The sequence below is a fragment of the Ursus maritimus genome, unplaced genomic scaffold (genome assembly GCF_017311325.1).
Source record: "Ursus maritimus isolate PB19 unplaced genomic scaffold, ASM1731132v1 scaffold_12, whole genome shotgun sequence".
NCBI classification, from domain to species: Eukaryota; Metazoa; Chordata; class Mammalia; order Carnivora; family Ursidae; genus Ursus; species Ursus maritimus.
In genome coordinates, this window is record NW_024423564.1 from 46062548 (window position 1) to 46079619 (window position 17072).

Genomic DNA, 17072 nt, shown 5'->3' on the forward strand with positions numbered 1-17072 from the left:
CTTCTTGCTCGCTATCAATCATTTAAGAGCATTGTCCTTACAGCAGACATTCCAAGAGTACATTTCTTTCATTGCCATCGTGGGCAATTTCCATTATTACTTGGTCTTCTTTCTGATTTAAGCTACAAATATATACCTTCCTTAAAGACCCAATGCTTCCTCTCCAGCAGGGAAGGACTTCTCCCCTGCCCCCATAGAAGGCTTATCAAGCAGATAAAAATGATATCAAAATTGATGCTTGATCTTACAACAGGTGGGTTTCCAAATAAATCTCTAAGATGTGGAAAGTTTCTCTAAACAGGAAAGAAACGTGTTAATCAATGTTCATATTCAAGGAGGAAGCCCAGTCAGGAACATTCTGGTTTTCAGTTCTAGGAATCACAGAGGCTTTAGAATGACTCTTCTCTGACAGGCCTCCAGGAAGATGTTTGTGACTTTTTTTCCTGACAGCTGAGAGCAGCATACACAGGACCTTCCCTTGAACACCAGGCAAATTGACATAGCCATGAAATCCTTAGAGTGGCATGGAGGAAGGCAAGAATGGGTGGTGAAAAAAATTTATATCAAGTCAGAAGACCTGAATTCTGGTTCTGCTATTAATCAGTTATCTTCCATTGCCTCAATTATGTAATATCTCCAAGTCCCATTTATGCCCTCCGTAAAGCGAAGATGATAAGGCCTAGCTTACAAAGGTGCTGGATTGTTATTTTTTTTTTCACTCAACAGTTAGTGTCTGTGTTCTAAGTGCTAAAAATGAAAAAAAAAAAAACACAAAAAGATAGGAGACTAGACATTGTTAAGCTTTAACCATAGTAATGAGTGCAAACATGGAAACAGATAATTGGGTAGTAAGATAATATGTCACCCTGACAAATTCTGACAGCTGGGAACAGACGGGCACAATCCTTCATGACACTGCAAAAACATCACTGCCACCAGGACTACTCGACCAGAACTTGTAGAGAAGAGAGAAGAGCTCCGATGGCAAAAATTCTGGATTGGCTGAGATTCAATCTGAAGTTTCCAAGTTGACTCAGAATTCAATTAGATAACTGTTTTTGTAATCAAGCTAAATAGACTTGAAAGGGAGATTAAGTGACGTCTTAGGCCAAGATCCCCAGAAGTCGATCCTGAGGCAAGGAGACCCGTGCAAGTGAATTGTTGGGGAAATATTCCTGAGAGAAACCAATAAGGGAGAAGGGCAAGCAGAGCATGGAAGAGAAAAAAAAGTCCAGTAAGAGTTCAGTCAAAGTCCCACAGAAAGGGCTTCAGCCTACCTCTCAGAGTGAAGGTGCTCCTGTCCCTTCCATCTTTGGCTAAGAGCCGCCCTTGGAGGGATGTCATTCCTGGGCACCTCCAGCTCTCTAGGCTTCTGGGAGAAGCAACCCCAGTCTGAAGGCAGTCCTCTGAAGAAGAATTACAGATGCAGGCTGAGGAAAGTGAAGGCACACTGACCTTCAGGGAAGAATATATAAAAGTCATAAAGGGGACATGAGGGGCTCTGGGAGCAACACGGACAGTGTCCGAAAGGAGGCCTAATGGAAGTGGAATGGAAGTGCCAGGTTACACTCCTCACACCTGAGAGTGTGGCCCGAAGTATTACAGTACTTATAATTGCAATACAGAAATAACTATAATATTATATGGCCGTGGCCCCAAGGAGATAGTGAACAATTCTGAGAAAAAATGGGAAGATTTTTAACAGACTGTGTGATCCCTCTCTTGAGGGACATCAGATTTAAAGGAGTTTCCTGAAAGCTGACTGAATCTGGGGTTAAGGCTTCATCCTGTGGGGTGGTTGCCTGGCAAGCTTGGGGACAAAGTCAGAAGTGAAACCCTATTGAAAAAGTAGTGGTAAGAACCAAGTCATAGAATCTAAATTGATTTTTAGAAACAAAAGGTTGGGAGTTAAACAAGAAAAGTGTCCATGGCCAGGAGCCAGATGAAAATTAGGCATGAGAGTTCTGGCCTTTAACCACAGCAGGGCGGGGTCGTCCTGGGCAACACGACAGTAGGTGGTTAGACACACTGGGTAAGAGTGCCCAGGAGTCATGTCAGGGTCAGGTCTTGATGGAATGTGTGGGTTTTTAGGTCCGGAAGGAGGAAATGACATTGAGGAAGGAGTGACAAGCATGTGTAGAAGCAGGGAGGCCAGAAATTGCTGTGATATGAACTGAGAGAAGAGGGAGACGAGGTGAAAAGGTCATTTTCAGCCAACTTGTCACAAGGCCTGCAAGCCATTCTGAAACAATTTTCATCTAATCCAGTGGCCAATATTTTTGTTTTTCCATTTTTAGGAAGGTTATGTAGAGGATAAGTTAAAGTGGAGAGAAAGAGACAGTTTGAAGGTTGCAAAGTCCAGATGAGAGATAATGTACAGTGTAATTAATAACCTCCCCAAAGAGATTTTATAGATCAGGGAACTAGCCCAGAGAAAAATAAACTGGGTTTTTCTTAAAAGATCTTTATCTCTTTGCATGCTATTTGTGCAATGGTAATTGCTAAGGGAAAAAAACAAACAGGGAAAAAAAAAACCTCTATTTTTTAGAACTCTGAAAAAAAAGGCTCGATCATGAAAGCATCCTGTTCTTGCAGAAGAATATTACTGAGATAAAATAACAACTGGATTCTTTCCTAGCAAATAGAAGACAGAAAGCTAGCTCAAGAAACAAAATCCCAGCTTAGGCCTGGGACATTGGTGTTTTCGCAGTAATGAAATGATTGAAAGACGTCAAACTGCAGAGAATGCTAGTATGAGCTACCAGCACCCTGTTCAAACAGTAACTTTTAGCAACTGAAAATCATTAATGGATGTTAAGACAATAGAAAATGACACCTAGCTACAGATCCTAACTAAAGCAATGAGAGCAAGACTAGACCTCAGGGGCAAGAGGAGAGAGCCACCTGAGGCCAGAGTCAGGAGAACTGGGTGTCAGATCAGACACGGGAGAAAAAGGAGCCCGGAGAGTCTAGCGCTGGGGTTAAAGACTGGAAGTGGAGAGATCTGGGGAGAGTGAGGCAGACGGGGAGTTCAATGTTCTGGTGCTCAGCATCCAAGTTGGAGGTGCCCGGGAGGTGGTTGGAAATATGTCTTCAACTCAGGGGAAAAGTGGCTCTAGATACAGATGTAAGATTCATTTCTATTTAGATTGTAGGTGAGCCCTAGAGATAAGGGAGAGAGAGTTTAAAGGGAGCATTTCAAGAGCAGAACCCTGGGAAACTCCAATATTCAAGAACCATCCCATCTAAAGAGGAAGCTCGAATAAAGGATATTAAGAAGGAGTGAGCAGGAGATGGGAAATGATTAGTGTGCTCTAAGCCCAAAGGAAAAAGAGTGCCCAGAATGAAAATCTGGCCAAGATGACCTAGGCCTGACTACTCACTGAGTGACTACTCCCTTTGTACCTCAGTCTCCTCACCTAAAAATTGGGCATAATAGCATCTACTTTATAGAGTTGTTGTGAGGCCTAACTGATTTAATATATGTAAAGTGCTTAGAGCAGGGCCAGGCAGAGAGCAAATGCTATATATACAAGTTAATAAAAAGAACAAAGTGCTGCAGAGACATCCCTTTGGGTAAGTTGGTTGGTGCCTGAAAATAGTTCATTGGTCATTGTTATTGGTGACAGGCACCGTCTATGAAAGCACAACACATAATGATTATCATTTAAAACTTTTTGTTTTCCTACTGGCTATTATTTAGAGTTTGTGACTATGAGAGGAAAAAATGATGGCAATGTCTTTATGAAGAACAAATACATGGGATAACACATGCACCAAAAATATACCAGACTAGATTAAGGGTGAATTTCGCACAGCAAACCTAAGTATGGAATTATCACCCACACGAATGAAAAAGACACATGCAGTTTTTATTAATAACAATATTAGGTGTCTGAAATCTCACTAGAATTATTTTAGAAACACAGATGATCAAGCAGATGTATGCTGCATGTGAATATGTGAATAGTAAGTGACACAAATTATAGCTGGGATAGTCACCTTAAGCTTATACATCTTTCTGTCTCATTATGACATTTGATGAAAAATGAGATCTGACTCCAAAGAATATAATTTTTTTGTTTATGAGCACTGGTATGTGTAAGTATCATATTGTATAACTTTATACCCAGAAATTATTGCTATCCTTTATACTTTATACTTACTGAGTGTTTATTATGTGCCAGGCACATATGTATGTTATATTATTCATCCATTTAAACTCCACAGCAACCCAACGGGGTAGTCATGAACATCTTCATTTCACACGCAAGGAAGCCACGATACAGCGAAGTCAAGCAACTCACCTTTGGTTACACATACAGTAAGTGGCACAGCAAAGACTGGATTCAAGTGGGCTGACTCCAGTGTCCATGCCCTTAGTTGTTATGCTACATTGCTTCTCACTTAAGAAAGAGAAAATAAAATTAAGATGGAAAGGAAAAGCCTACAATGCCTTTTGGAGATCTGTAACATTTTGTTCTAGACTGAATTGCATTCCCCTAAAATTCCTATGCTGATGCCCTAACCCCCAGTACTCAGAGTGTGGCTATATTCAGAGAGGGTCTTTAAAAAGATAATTGAGGTTAAATGAGGTCATATGGGTTGGCCCTAATCCAACCTGAGTAGTGTCCTTGTAAAAGGAAATTGGACACACTGAGGGACATTAGGGACAGGAGTGAACAAAGACCATGTGAGGACACAGCAAGTAGGCAACCAGATGAAAGTCAAGGAAAAAGGCCTCAGAAGAAACCCGAGCCTGCCAGACATCATCACCTTGGGCTTCTAGTTTTCAGAACAGTGCAAAAATTCATTGCTATTGTGTAAGCCACCTGGTCTGTTGTATTTTGTTAAGGCAGTCCTAGCAAAATAACACACATTTTTTTTTAAAGATTTTATTTATTTATTCGACAGAGATAGAGACAGCCAGCAAGAGAGGGAACACAAGCAGGGGGAGTGGGAGAGGAAGCAGCAAGCTCACAGCAGAGGAGCCTGATGTGGGGCTCGATCCCATAACGCCAGGATCACGCCCTGAGCCGAAGGCAGACGCTTAACCGCTGTGCCACCCAGGCGCCACCAAATAACATACATTTTAAATATCAGAGATGAGTTACGAAAAAACATGCTCAGACATTGTTTCCTCTAGGAAGTCCTCCTTAGCTTAGTTGAATCCTGTTTCTACATTCAGCTGTTCTTAGAGTGGCCTGTTTATATAAATGTATTCCCCATTCACCTAGATTCAAGGCAGGAACTGTTTCTTTATCATCTTTATACTCCATAAGGCACATAGGTCCCTAGCTCAACACAGACATTTTGTTTACTTTCTTACTTGGTACGTAATATTGCTACTGTTCCTATGGGTTTATTTTCAAGACCAATTCTTACCTATCCCTTATTTCTACAGCTGCCACCTAAATCTCTTCATCCAGGGATTATCTTTGACTCACACATATACAGTACAAGAATTTTATCTATCTTCCTTAAATAAACAGTAAAAACTTCTCAAAACAAAAGTTTTTCAGGCAATGCTGAACCAGAGACTGGGGAAAAAAAATGATGTCCCCCTCTAAAATATTAGGGGTCAGGCTTCTGAAATTCTAGGAATTCTGCCACAAGTTACCAGCTCATGCCCTCATTAAGTTCTGGGTAAAGAGGGCACCACATGTTTGTGAAAGCTGGGAGCAGTTAGTCTGGATTCCTAGGAGCTTCTCTTTTTAGGTGAGTAAATTCACTCCTGGCTCCCTGGAGGCTCTTTCTAATCACCCGCACGAAGCCTCAGAAACTTCTTTCCTGTGAGGTTTACTACCTCTTCATGTTTTCCAAGGTGAGTGGGAACCATCAAGCCCTTGATAGACCTTAATAACAAGTCTATTTGACTAGTTTGGCCTGCAAAGAAGCAAATCATGCTGGTAACTTCATAGTAGATACAACTCAGATGAATGAAAAAAGGGGACATAAAACAAAAGAAAGTGGAATCCATTGCAAGACAAACCATTTCAATTCATGACATTTTGGAAGACATATTGCCAAGATAAGAGATGGATAGAAAGTTTAATTCAAGGATGTTCTGCCTAAATCAAGTGAGTTTACATAAAGAACACTGTATTTACAGTATAACTTATGATCTGTTAGCTACAAAGCAACATTAGTTTCCCCATTTTCCTCTCAAAGTGCACAGTGTGTGGTTGGCTACGTAGAACTTACCTCAATTTTGAAAACTATTTGAATTTTTCTATTACTGCAAAGCTATACATTGTAAGACTCAGCATATTTTAAGAATTCTCCTACCTCCATATCTTATGCCATTTTTTAAAAAAATATATTATTTTATGGTACGTTTGCCATACTCTGAAAATACTGTAACACTACAAAGTTGGCCAGGCAGAAAAGCAATTCAGGTATGAACTAGAGAAATGATATTGGCACATAAGGTAGACTTCTGGCAACTAAGAAAGAAACGAGGTCAGTAGCTTATTGATAGCAGAGCAGAATGATGGCAAAGCACATCTGGTGAACAGATCATGGGCCCGGGAGTCAGGAGGCTTGGGCTGTATCTCAGCCAGGCTGTTGGTTCACATAGTGATCTTGAGCAAGTCAATTAGCCTCTCTGCCAAGTTCCCCACCTGAAGAGTTGAGATAAGAGTATTCTTAATTCATAGGAATGTGTCAGAATTAATGGTCTGTTATGATGGGAATTGGTTAAAATAAGGATCTGGCTGGGTAGAAGCAGGCAATGAACCCCCCCCCCCAAAAAAAAGCCCTTTCTATCTGATTTAATCTTTCAGGAGAATCCAGTGTTTTAAGAATTACAGTGGAGTCTAATTAATATACTTGGTATATTAATGGTGCAGCAAAGGTGCAGCCTAGCTCCTTCTGACTGCTTATGGTAAAAATACTTGCCTTGGAAATTCCAATACTACAAGGGGTCCACGGCCATCAGAATATCTTGTAAATCAAGCAAAGTCGAGTTGATAAAATGTACCGCAAGGAGGAACAAAATAACCTTAAGAGTCTTAGTGGTTCCCTGAAGGGGGAGGTCAGAGGAGAATATAAATATAGATACAGATACAGATACAGAAGATGTAGATACATATGATTTTGAGATCTAGGTTCAAATCAGCAAGCCTTTCAAGGTGAGGAACTGATTAGGACTGGGCAAATTAATTAATAGTAGTCCATGATTGACAGACATAGTGAGACAAGAGTTTTTCTAAAGCAAGTCTTCATAAGTAAGCTCTTGTTACACAAGCAAGCTCTTTGCCCAGGTAAGACATCAATTTTCCTGGACCAATCAGGAATTTCCTGAAGCAGTTTAGTTACTTACTAGTTTATAAGCCATATCCTCCTAGATAAGCATTTCCTGGAACAAATAGGTAAGTCATGTTAAGATGGGCATTCTCAAATCTTGGCCCTGATAGTTAAAATTCGGGGCTACAGAGGGTCTTCACTGTCACAGAAATGGATACTAAGAAGTGGAGGAGCTGCTATAAAAACAAAACAAAACAAAACAAAGAAAACCTGCAAATGTGGAGGTGGCTTTGGAACTGGGTAATGGCCAGAGGCTGGAAGAGCTTTGAGGTACATGCTATTAAAAGCTTACATTGTCATAAATGGGTCATTAATGGTGGTCTTGAGGTAGGCTTAGAAAGAAAAGAGGAGAGCTATGGAAAAACCCTCCATCCCAGGGAGTAAGTAAATTATGGTGAACAGAATCTTGGTAGAATTAGGGACAAGTAAAGGCCATTCTGAGGTCTCAGATGGAAGTGGCAAACATGGTTTCAGACAACGGAGATCCTTGTTATGAAGTGACCAAGAATTTGGCTGAACNGTTCACGTCCTAGTGTGCTGTGGAAGGTACAATTATGAGCAATGAAACTGGATATTTAGCTGAGGAAATTCCTAAGCAAAGGTGCAGCCTGGCTCCTTCTGACTGCTTATGGTAAAATGTGAGAAGAGAAAAAAGACTTGAAGATAGAATTATTAACCAAAAAGAAACTAGAAATTAAAGAGTTGGAAAATTCTCAGCCTATCCATTTTGCAGAAAATGAGAAAGTGTGTTAGAAAGAGAACAGTAGGGGTGCCTGGGTGGCGCAGTCGTTAAGCGTCTGCCTTCGGCTCAGGGCGTGATCCTAGAGTTCTGGGATCGAGCCCCACATCAGGCTCCTCCGCTGGGAGCCTGCTTCTTCCTCTCCCATTCCCCCTGCTTGTGTTCCCTCTCTCGCTGGCTGTCTCTCTCTGTCAAATAAATAAATAAAAATCTTAAAAAAAAAAAAAAAAAGAAAGAGAACAGTAAGGATGTGGCCAAGTGACCATGAACATTTAATAGGAGATTAATAGAGCTGTGAACCACAAACTTAATCAGCCACCCTGGCAGGAAAACTGCCAGTTTGAACTGAAGGGGGAAAAGGCAGGATGGAATGAAGGAAGGTGTTGGGCTTGGATTTTATAGGATGGGACAGTAGAACTATTCTGCTCTGAACACGCACTAGTAAAGACCCTGAAGGCGATCAGGGCTGCCTCCTTGGATTCAAAAGGGAAGACCATCACCTTGCTGTTAACAGGATAGATAACCTCTGCCCAAAGCTGTGGGGGTAGGGCCACCCAAAGTCTTGGGGATCCAACTCCTGCCTGGCAAAGCTGCAGGGACAGGACTTCCCACCACAGGTATGACCCCTGCCTCAATGAGTTTAGAAGATGGGACCTGGAGGCCAGGAGGGCTGAGCATTGAGCAAAAGAGGATTATTCCTGAACCCTAAAATCTCATGGATTTTGCCTTGAAGTCTGGACTCCTTGGGACCTGCTACCCCTTTCATATTTCTCTCTTTTGGAATGGAAACATCTGTCCTATGCCTGTCCCACTGCTGTATTTTGGAAAGTACATAACAGGTTGAGAGCTAGAGAGGAATTTCCCTCAGGATGAATTGTACCGTGAGTCTCATCCGTATCTAACTTAGATGATATTTGGAAGAGACTTTGAGATTTTAGAACTGTGCTGGAACGAGTTAAGACTTTCTGGGGCTGTTGGGATATAATAAGTATATGAAGGGAAGGAAAAATTCTCTTCTCCCCTCAAGGTCTTCCAGCTGGACTAGGAATTAAATTTATATGAGACAGATTAACAAGAGAAAAAAAAGTTTTATTACATGCACACAGAGGCCCATTAATAAAATTGAGACCTAAAGAAATGACCAATGCAGGCGGTTATACATTTTAGACAAAAAGACAACAAGTTTGGGCGGAATTTACAGGGTAAGGAAAATAGGTTTCGGGAGCTTTAATTAGTAAGGAATTCTAAGCAGAATTTGGGCTGAGGTAGTAGATTAGTAAAAAGTAACAAGGTTTATTTCTACAAATTTTTTACTTTAAAGTCACTATCTCGTGATAAAACTGTCTTTTTACTTCTTATTATAGGGAGGGTATTTTTCACATAGGCTATTTGTTTCCTGCTTTCAGGGGGACAGAGGGAGGGTCTGAGCAGCATTGCACTGGTTGTTTCTTAAGTAACTCTAAAAAAATAATCAATATTGCAAAGTAGCACATTTTGGGTGCCTCCTCTTGGCCCCTACATGTATTCTGCATGTGAGAAGAACATGAATTTGGAGGGAGCAGGGACAGAACGCTAGAGACTATTTGTGTTTCCTAAAATTTTATATGTTGAAACCTAATCCCCAATGTGGTGGTACTTGGAGACGGGGCCTCTGGGAGGTGATTAGGTTTTGAGAGTAGAGTCATCATGAACGGATTAGAGCCCTTTCATGAAGAGAGACTTTCTAAAAGAGATGCCAGAGAGCTCCCTAGCCCCTTCCACCGTGTGAGGATAGAGCCAAAAGAAGTCTGTCTATATGTACCAGGAAGGAAGCTCTTCTCAGACAACCTGCGAGCATCTGTTCTTGGACTTCCCAGGCTCCAGAAAATGTGAGAAATAAATTCCTTTGTTTATAAACCACCCAGACTGTGGAATTCTGTTATAGAAACCCAAATAGAGTAAGGTGGTTAAGAGGGGTATTCTCAAATCTTGTTTCTGATAGTTAAGTTATATGGCCACGCAGAAGTTAATTTTCACAGTAGAACATAGTCTAGTCACCTTAATAGGCATCTCTGAGAAAAACAACAAAAATAAACACAAACGCCAAAAGAGGAGAGATACCTCGAAAGGAAAAAAGGAAAAGTGTAAGGTGTTCCAATAACAAAACTGAATTGGTGCAGGAGTCGAATACAACTGCCCTTGTCAGGGAATAGTTAACTATTCCCAAGGGTGTCGTAGCAACGGGGGGGATTATGTGATTTCCATCCAAACAGAGAAACATGTAAGACTGAAAAGAGGTACTAAAATAAGTTACAGACTTTAGCTTATTTACAGCCTGTATAACCAGGACCCCAGGCGACCCTACAGTCATCCATGTTAGAGCCTAATACAAGTCTTGGTATAAAACCTAGGAGGCACAAGAGAGGAAATTACTATGTGTGGACTTCGGTTTCAGCTCTGACGTGTAAAGAACTTGGAAGTCACTCCTATCCTTACAGTAAGAAAAAGCTGAACAAATTGAAAATCAACAACTTTTCTTGGATTTTCTTATTAAGGAATTGAGGTGTCAGGGCAAACCACCACTATAAAATCTGGAGAGACAGTTGAATAGAAGGAATCACAGCTCTGTGGGGTTTTTCCAACACTGAGCAGTTCCCCAGCACCAGCTGGGTGTCCTCTGATTCATTTATATCTACCTGGAATTTACATCAGATCTCTTAAGTTAAGGGCTCAGTTCCACAAGAGGGATCCTGTTTCAGATGCCAGTCATAAAACCAAGCCTCCCATATTTCTGACCAAATGGCTATAAATCAAGAGTTCCCATGACCCCTCTTCAGGTTCAGTATTTGCTGGAATGGCTTACCACACTCAGGAATACACTTACCTACATGTGCCAGTTTATTATATAACCAAGGCTATGATAACGGGTACGGACAAAGAGCCAGATATAGAGGTACACAGAACAAATTCTGAGGACGTCCTGCATGAGAAGCTTCTGTCCCGGTGGAGGTAAAGTATGGCATCCTTCCTGCATATGATGTGTTCACTAATCTGGTAGCTCTTCAAACCCCCTCAGTGAGAGGTTTTTATGAAGGTTTTATCACATAGGTATGATCGGTTATTAACTCAATCTCTAGCCCCTCTCCCCTCCCTGGAGGATGGGGATGAAACTGAAAGTTCTAACCCTCTAACCAAGCCTTGGTCCTTCTGGCAACCAGCCCCCATTCTGAGGCTGTCTGGGGGCCCCCAGCTTCCAGACATTAATATACAAAAAGACACCCTTAGGTGCCACCCTGGGTGGCAAAATCAGTTGAGTCTCCGACTTGGTTTCAGCTCCAGGTAGTGATCTCAGGGTCGTGAGATTGAGCCCCCCTCGGGCTCCCCACTCAGTGGAGCCTGCTTGTGTTTCTCCTTCCCTCTCCCTTTACCCCTCCCCCCTGCTCTATTTCTCTCTAAAATAAATAAACAAATCTTAAAAAAAAAAAAAAGATACTCTTATCACTCCAGAGATCCCGACGGTCTTAGAAGTCCTATGTCAAGAACAGAGGCAAAGACCAAATATAGATTTATTACGTCATAGTCCAACCCCCTGATCATTGCTCATGGCATAAAGAACATAGAAGTCAAAAGATAATGTCTCATTACTAGAATTCCACTCAGTCATTAATAATTAGTCCAATCCATCACCATATTGCATGAAAATGTCTCCCAGGGCAAGGCCTCTCAGGTTTTCAGGCTTCTATTCAATCTTGTCAGGTTCCTTGTCAGGGAGAGGGAAAAGCAGACTCCCTGCTGAGCAGGGAGCCCCATGCAGGTCTCAATCCCAGGACCCTGGGATCATGACCCAAGCCAAAGCTTACCGACTGAGCCACCTAGGTGCCCCTAGTGGGCTATTTTTATCAGCAGGCAATATAGCCACATTCATTAACCCTAATTTTTACAGATGGGGTGAAGGCACAACCCACCCCCTCAGGCTCTTAGGAATTCTGACCTACAGGTTTAAAAATACAGTTTCTTGCTTAGGAATCACTCCTGCTTCCAACATTTTTAATTGAAGCCTTGGTCCTGTGACTACTGCATTAAAGAAAAAACAAAACTGAGATGATGTGGAGAAGAAAGAAAAATACAGTCGTTATACCGGCATCCTCCCAGTTTGGCACGAACCGCATGTTCATACAAGCATCCTCCTCCACTCACTCTTCCCCAGATCTACCAGAAAAACAGAGGACGCTATCCAGTCGAAACACTCCTACAGACCCACTTCTATTGATGGTGAGCACTCCTCTTGATTGTGAGCACACTCGTGAAGGTGTGGAAGCCAGTGCTTCATGCCCAGATCTACCCCCACCCCGTTTAGACAACTGATGTCAGAATGCCCGTTCCAATTCTCTATTAAACTATTACTCTAAAGAAAATCTCTCTCTGCCAATTGTTGGAAATTTTAAGTTGTAAAGTGTGTTCCTTGGTCTGAAGAAATATGACTCAAAGGTCCAAATTGGTGCAGTGTCTTGTGTTCCAGTTCTTTTCTAGCACTCCGAGCATTTGCATGTACCACCCGGTAAGCAAAGCCCAATCCAGAGCCAGAGTCTATTCTTGTCAAAGCCCATTTGTAGTCCCCAGGACTACTAGCATCAGTCTGACTCGCCAGGAATGCTCCGGGCCTTCCTACCAGGGAATCTGTCACACAGCCATCTGCAGTCTCTGTCTCTTCTGCTGGCAGACAGAACAGTTCTTACTGGCATTTTGTGCCTCTGAGGGTGTAAGAGGCCTACGTCTAGCTCAAGCCCATCTTTGCACTGCTGCAGTACTCTCATGTCCACCCATCCCGTGGACCAAGGTAGCCACGGGAAGCAAGCACATGCAAATATCCGCTTAGTGATTCCAATCACTATCTGAACCTGGAAAGGAGTTCTGATGGGCATCCACATGTCCCATAGCGATTTCCATAGGGATGGGATTCTCGTGGGCATTCCTTTAATAGGCTAGGTTTCCACCGCCCTCCTGTCTGATCACATGACTGCCTTCTGGCTTTTTAACTTTTTCCAAATTGTGGTAAACTGAGGGACTCATTTGGAACCTTTTAATATTGGGGGGTACCTGGGGGCTCCTTGGGCCAACCCAACTTTAAGGATGCTGTGTTCAGACCTTTATTTTAATACCATTTTAAAATTAATTTAGTAAAGAGGCCATTAGACTGAGGGGACTTTAATGCCTTGGTAGTAAGCAAACCAAAACCTAAGCCTGTAATACCTCAAAGGTTAAGAAATTTAAACCGGAGGACAACCAATCACCAACAGCTCACCAGGCTTTTCCAAATAAGGCAACCACTTCAGCTGTAATACTTTCTTTGCTTTGCTTCTGTACCTTCTCTGTAAAAGTCTTTCCCCTAAAGAAATAAAAAATAAAGTCTTTCCCCTAGCTCCTGTCAGTGGAGTGCTTCTAACCATTTCCGGTTTGGGGCTGCTCGATTCAAATCAGTGTTTGCTCATATAAACTCAAAATTTTTGATATGCCTCAGTTTATCTTTTAACACCATCAATGTGCATTTTACTCAACCCATTCTTAATAACCATCCACCTGCTGGGACAAGTCCTGTGACTCTTATTTTCCCTCTATCAACATTTGCTTGATTCACCCCATTTCTTAATAACAGTGTAAACATTTTCACTTTCCTGGGAGGAGTCCCTTGACTCTCCCTTCTGCCTCCCTGCATTCTCTTGATAACTAACCTAATGTTTTTTATTAGTATCTGTAAGATCCATAAGGGGAAACTGAAAAAGCAAATTCTATAAGGCTCTTGCTTGACTTTGCAGCAGTAAAGTTATATTGGGTGTACTGGGTGCCCATGCAAAAGAAGCCCCTTAATCACAGCATTAAACATAACCTGGGTAACAGGCATGTTCAGTAGGTAAATTTCCTAATTATCATCAAGCCAGTCTTACATACCTTGCATGTGAAGCACATCAACTACTTCGTCTGCAGCATTCCACTTAGCATTTAGGGGAGAATTGGACCGTCCCCCTCCTCAATGTAAACAGACCTTACAGTGGCTTCTATCCAGTTCACCAGCCTAGCTGTCCCCTCAGGAATAACTTCCTATGTGTCTGAATTATCTGAATAGTCATCTGTGATTGTTCAATCGTGAGCTGAGAGTCCTGTATCAATCCAAACACGCTCTCCTACCCTGCAGCATTCAAAACCAAAGACAAGGTCCTTAAATTAGTTACTCTCACACCCGTGTTAGTAAAAGTTCTTCAGGGAACTGATGATAACAATCTACAAAATGAAACAACTCCTTCACACGATAGCACCGGGTTTCAGTAGTTTTTTGGTTTTGCCCTCCTTCCATGGTAACTACCTTCTTGGTGACCAGAGGTCATAGAAGTGCCTTCTGTTGTCCCAGAATAATGTTTGCCTTTGTAGGCAGAAAATCTTTTATGATATACTTGACCTGAATGGCACCATTAATTATATCTAATTAAGGTTTAAGCAATCCTTCAACCAACAACAATAGAATACACATTCTTTTCAAGCTCACATGAAACATTCACCATTCTTGGCCATAAAATATTCCTTAACAAATTTTATTTTATATTTTTTTAAGATTTTATTTATTATTTGAGAGAGAAAGCGAGAGAGCACAAGCAGGGGGAGTGGCAGATGGACAGGGAGAAGCAGGGTCCCCCCCTGAGCAGGAAGCCTGACAACGGGACTCAATCCCAGGACCCTGGGATCATGACCTGAGCTGAAGGCAGATGCTTAACCAAATGAGCTACCCAGGCACCCCACCTTAAAAAATTTTTTTGAAGTAGAAGTCATACGAAGTGTGTTCTCAGACCACGAACTACAAATTAATAACAAAAATAGCTGGAGAATCACAAAATATTTGAAAGTTAAACAACACACTACTAAATAGTACATGGATCAAAGAATAAATCTCAAGAGAAATTTAAATAACTAAATTTAACTACATGAAAATGAAACACAACTAATAAAAACTTACGGATACAGCAAAAGCAGTGCTTAAGGGGAAATTTATAGCATTAAATTCATATATTAAAACAATGTCTAAATAGACAATCTACACTTACATTTTAGAAAACTAGGAAAAGGAGATCAAGTTAATCCTATAACAAGCAAAAGAAAAGAAATAATAAAAATTAGAGCAGAAAGCAAGTAAATCTAAAACAGAAAAGCAATCGTGAAAATAAAAAAAACAAAAGATGGCTCTTTGGAAAGATCAATAAAATGGATAAAGCTTTAGCCATACTAAGATAAAAAGAGAGAACAGAAATTACTAGTATGAAAAATGAAGGGGGGATCATCGCGACAGAGCCCAAGGGCATTGGAAGGATAATAATGGAATACCTTAAACAACTGTAAGCCCACAAATTTGATAACTTAGATAAAATGGGTTAATTCCTTGAAGGATACAAACTACCAAAACTCAGATAAGAAGAAATAGATAATCTGAATAGGCCTATGTATACCTATGAAAGAAACTGAATTGATAATAATCCTTCCAAAAGTGAAAGCACCAAGGCCAGATGGTTTCACTGGTTAATCTACCATACATTTAATAAAGGAATGATATCAATTCTGTACAATCTCTTCCAAAAAACAGAAGCAGATGGAACACTTCCTCACTTATTCTATGAAGCCAGGCTTTCCCTAATACTAAAATCAAATAAAGACATTACAATAAAGGAAAATTACAGACCAAGATCTCTCACAGATGCAAAAACCCTCAACAAAATTTTAGCAAATCTAATCCAACATGAATGAAAAAAATTATAAATCACAATCAAGGAATTTCTTTCAGGTATGCAAAGGTTGGTTTGATATTTGAAAATCAGTTAATGTAATCCATCACCTAAACAAGCTATGGAATAAAATGGTATGATCCTATCAATTGATGCAGAAAAAGCATTTGACATAATCCAGCACCAATTCATTATAAAAACTCTCAACACACTGGGGATAAAAGAGAACTTCCTCAACTTGATAAAGAACATCTGCAAAGACTCTACAGCTAATATCACACTTAATGGTGAGAGACTGGATGTTTTCCCTGCTAAGACTGGAACAAAGACAAGCACGTTCCCTCTCGCCATTCCTAGCAACATCATACTTGACCCAGCGTACAACCAGACAAGAAAAGAGAATAAGGGGCGCCTGGGTGGCACAGCGGTTAAGCGCCTGCCTTCGGCTCAGGGCGTGATCCCGGCGTTATGGGATCGAGCCCCACATCAGGCTCCTCCACTATGAGTCTGCTTCTTCCTCTCCCACTCCCCCTGCTTGTGTTCCCTCTCTCACTGGCTATCTCTGTTAAATAAATAAATAAAATCTTAAAAAAAAAAAAAAGAGAATAAAGTGGTGTACAGATTAAGAAGAAATAAAATTGTCCTTATTCACAGATGACATAATTGTCTTTGCAGAAAATCTGAAAGAATCAGCAACCACTCTAAAAGCCTCCTGCAACCAGTAAGTGGTGGTTATAGAAAGGTTGCACCATACAGGTTAATACACAAAAATTAACTGCTCTCCTACATGTCAACAAAAAAACAACCAGAATTTGAAATTAAAAACACATTACACTTACAGTAAGACCCCCCAAAATTATATACTTAAGGATCAATCTAACAAAATCTATATGAAGAAAACTATAAAGCTCTAATGAACTAAATTAAAGGTCCCCTTATTATATTTGATTTATCCTCCTCCATTAGGGAAGAGGAACACAATGCTGGAAGAGGAAACGAACTAATTGGTTGAACGTCCATCATATGCCAAATATTATGTGGCGCGCCTGGGTGGCTCAGTCAGTTAAGACTCAGACTCTTGGTTTCAGATCAGGCCATGATCTCTGGGTTGTGAGACTGAGTCCCGCATCAGCCTCCACGCTCAGCATGGAGTGTGCTTGAGATTTTCTCTCTCTCTCTCCTCCCTTTGTCCCTCCCCCACCCCCGCTTGTACACACATGTGCTCTCCAAATAAATAAATAAATAAATAAATAAATAAATAAATAAAGCATCCACGCTCAGCA

At 41.1% G+C, this 17072-nt stretch overlaps 1 long non-coding RNA gene across 6 annotated transcripts in view; it reads right to left on the reverse strand.

Moving 5' to 3' along the window:
- LOC103663012 overlaps window positions 1–17072 on the reverse strand; it is a 144037-nt gene that overhangs the window by 80203 nt on the left and 46762 nt on the right. For 5 of the 6 annotated variants that reach the window (XR_005834134.1, XR_005834132.1, XR_568633.2 and 2 more), the window contains exon 4: window positions 4308–4406. The exons of the other annotated variant lie outside the window; for it this stretch is intronic. This is a non-coding gene — a long non-coding RNA (uncharacterized LOC103663012). The remainder of the gene's footprint in view (window positions 1–4307; window positions 4407–17072) is intronic. 6 annotated transcript variants of the gene reach the window in all.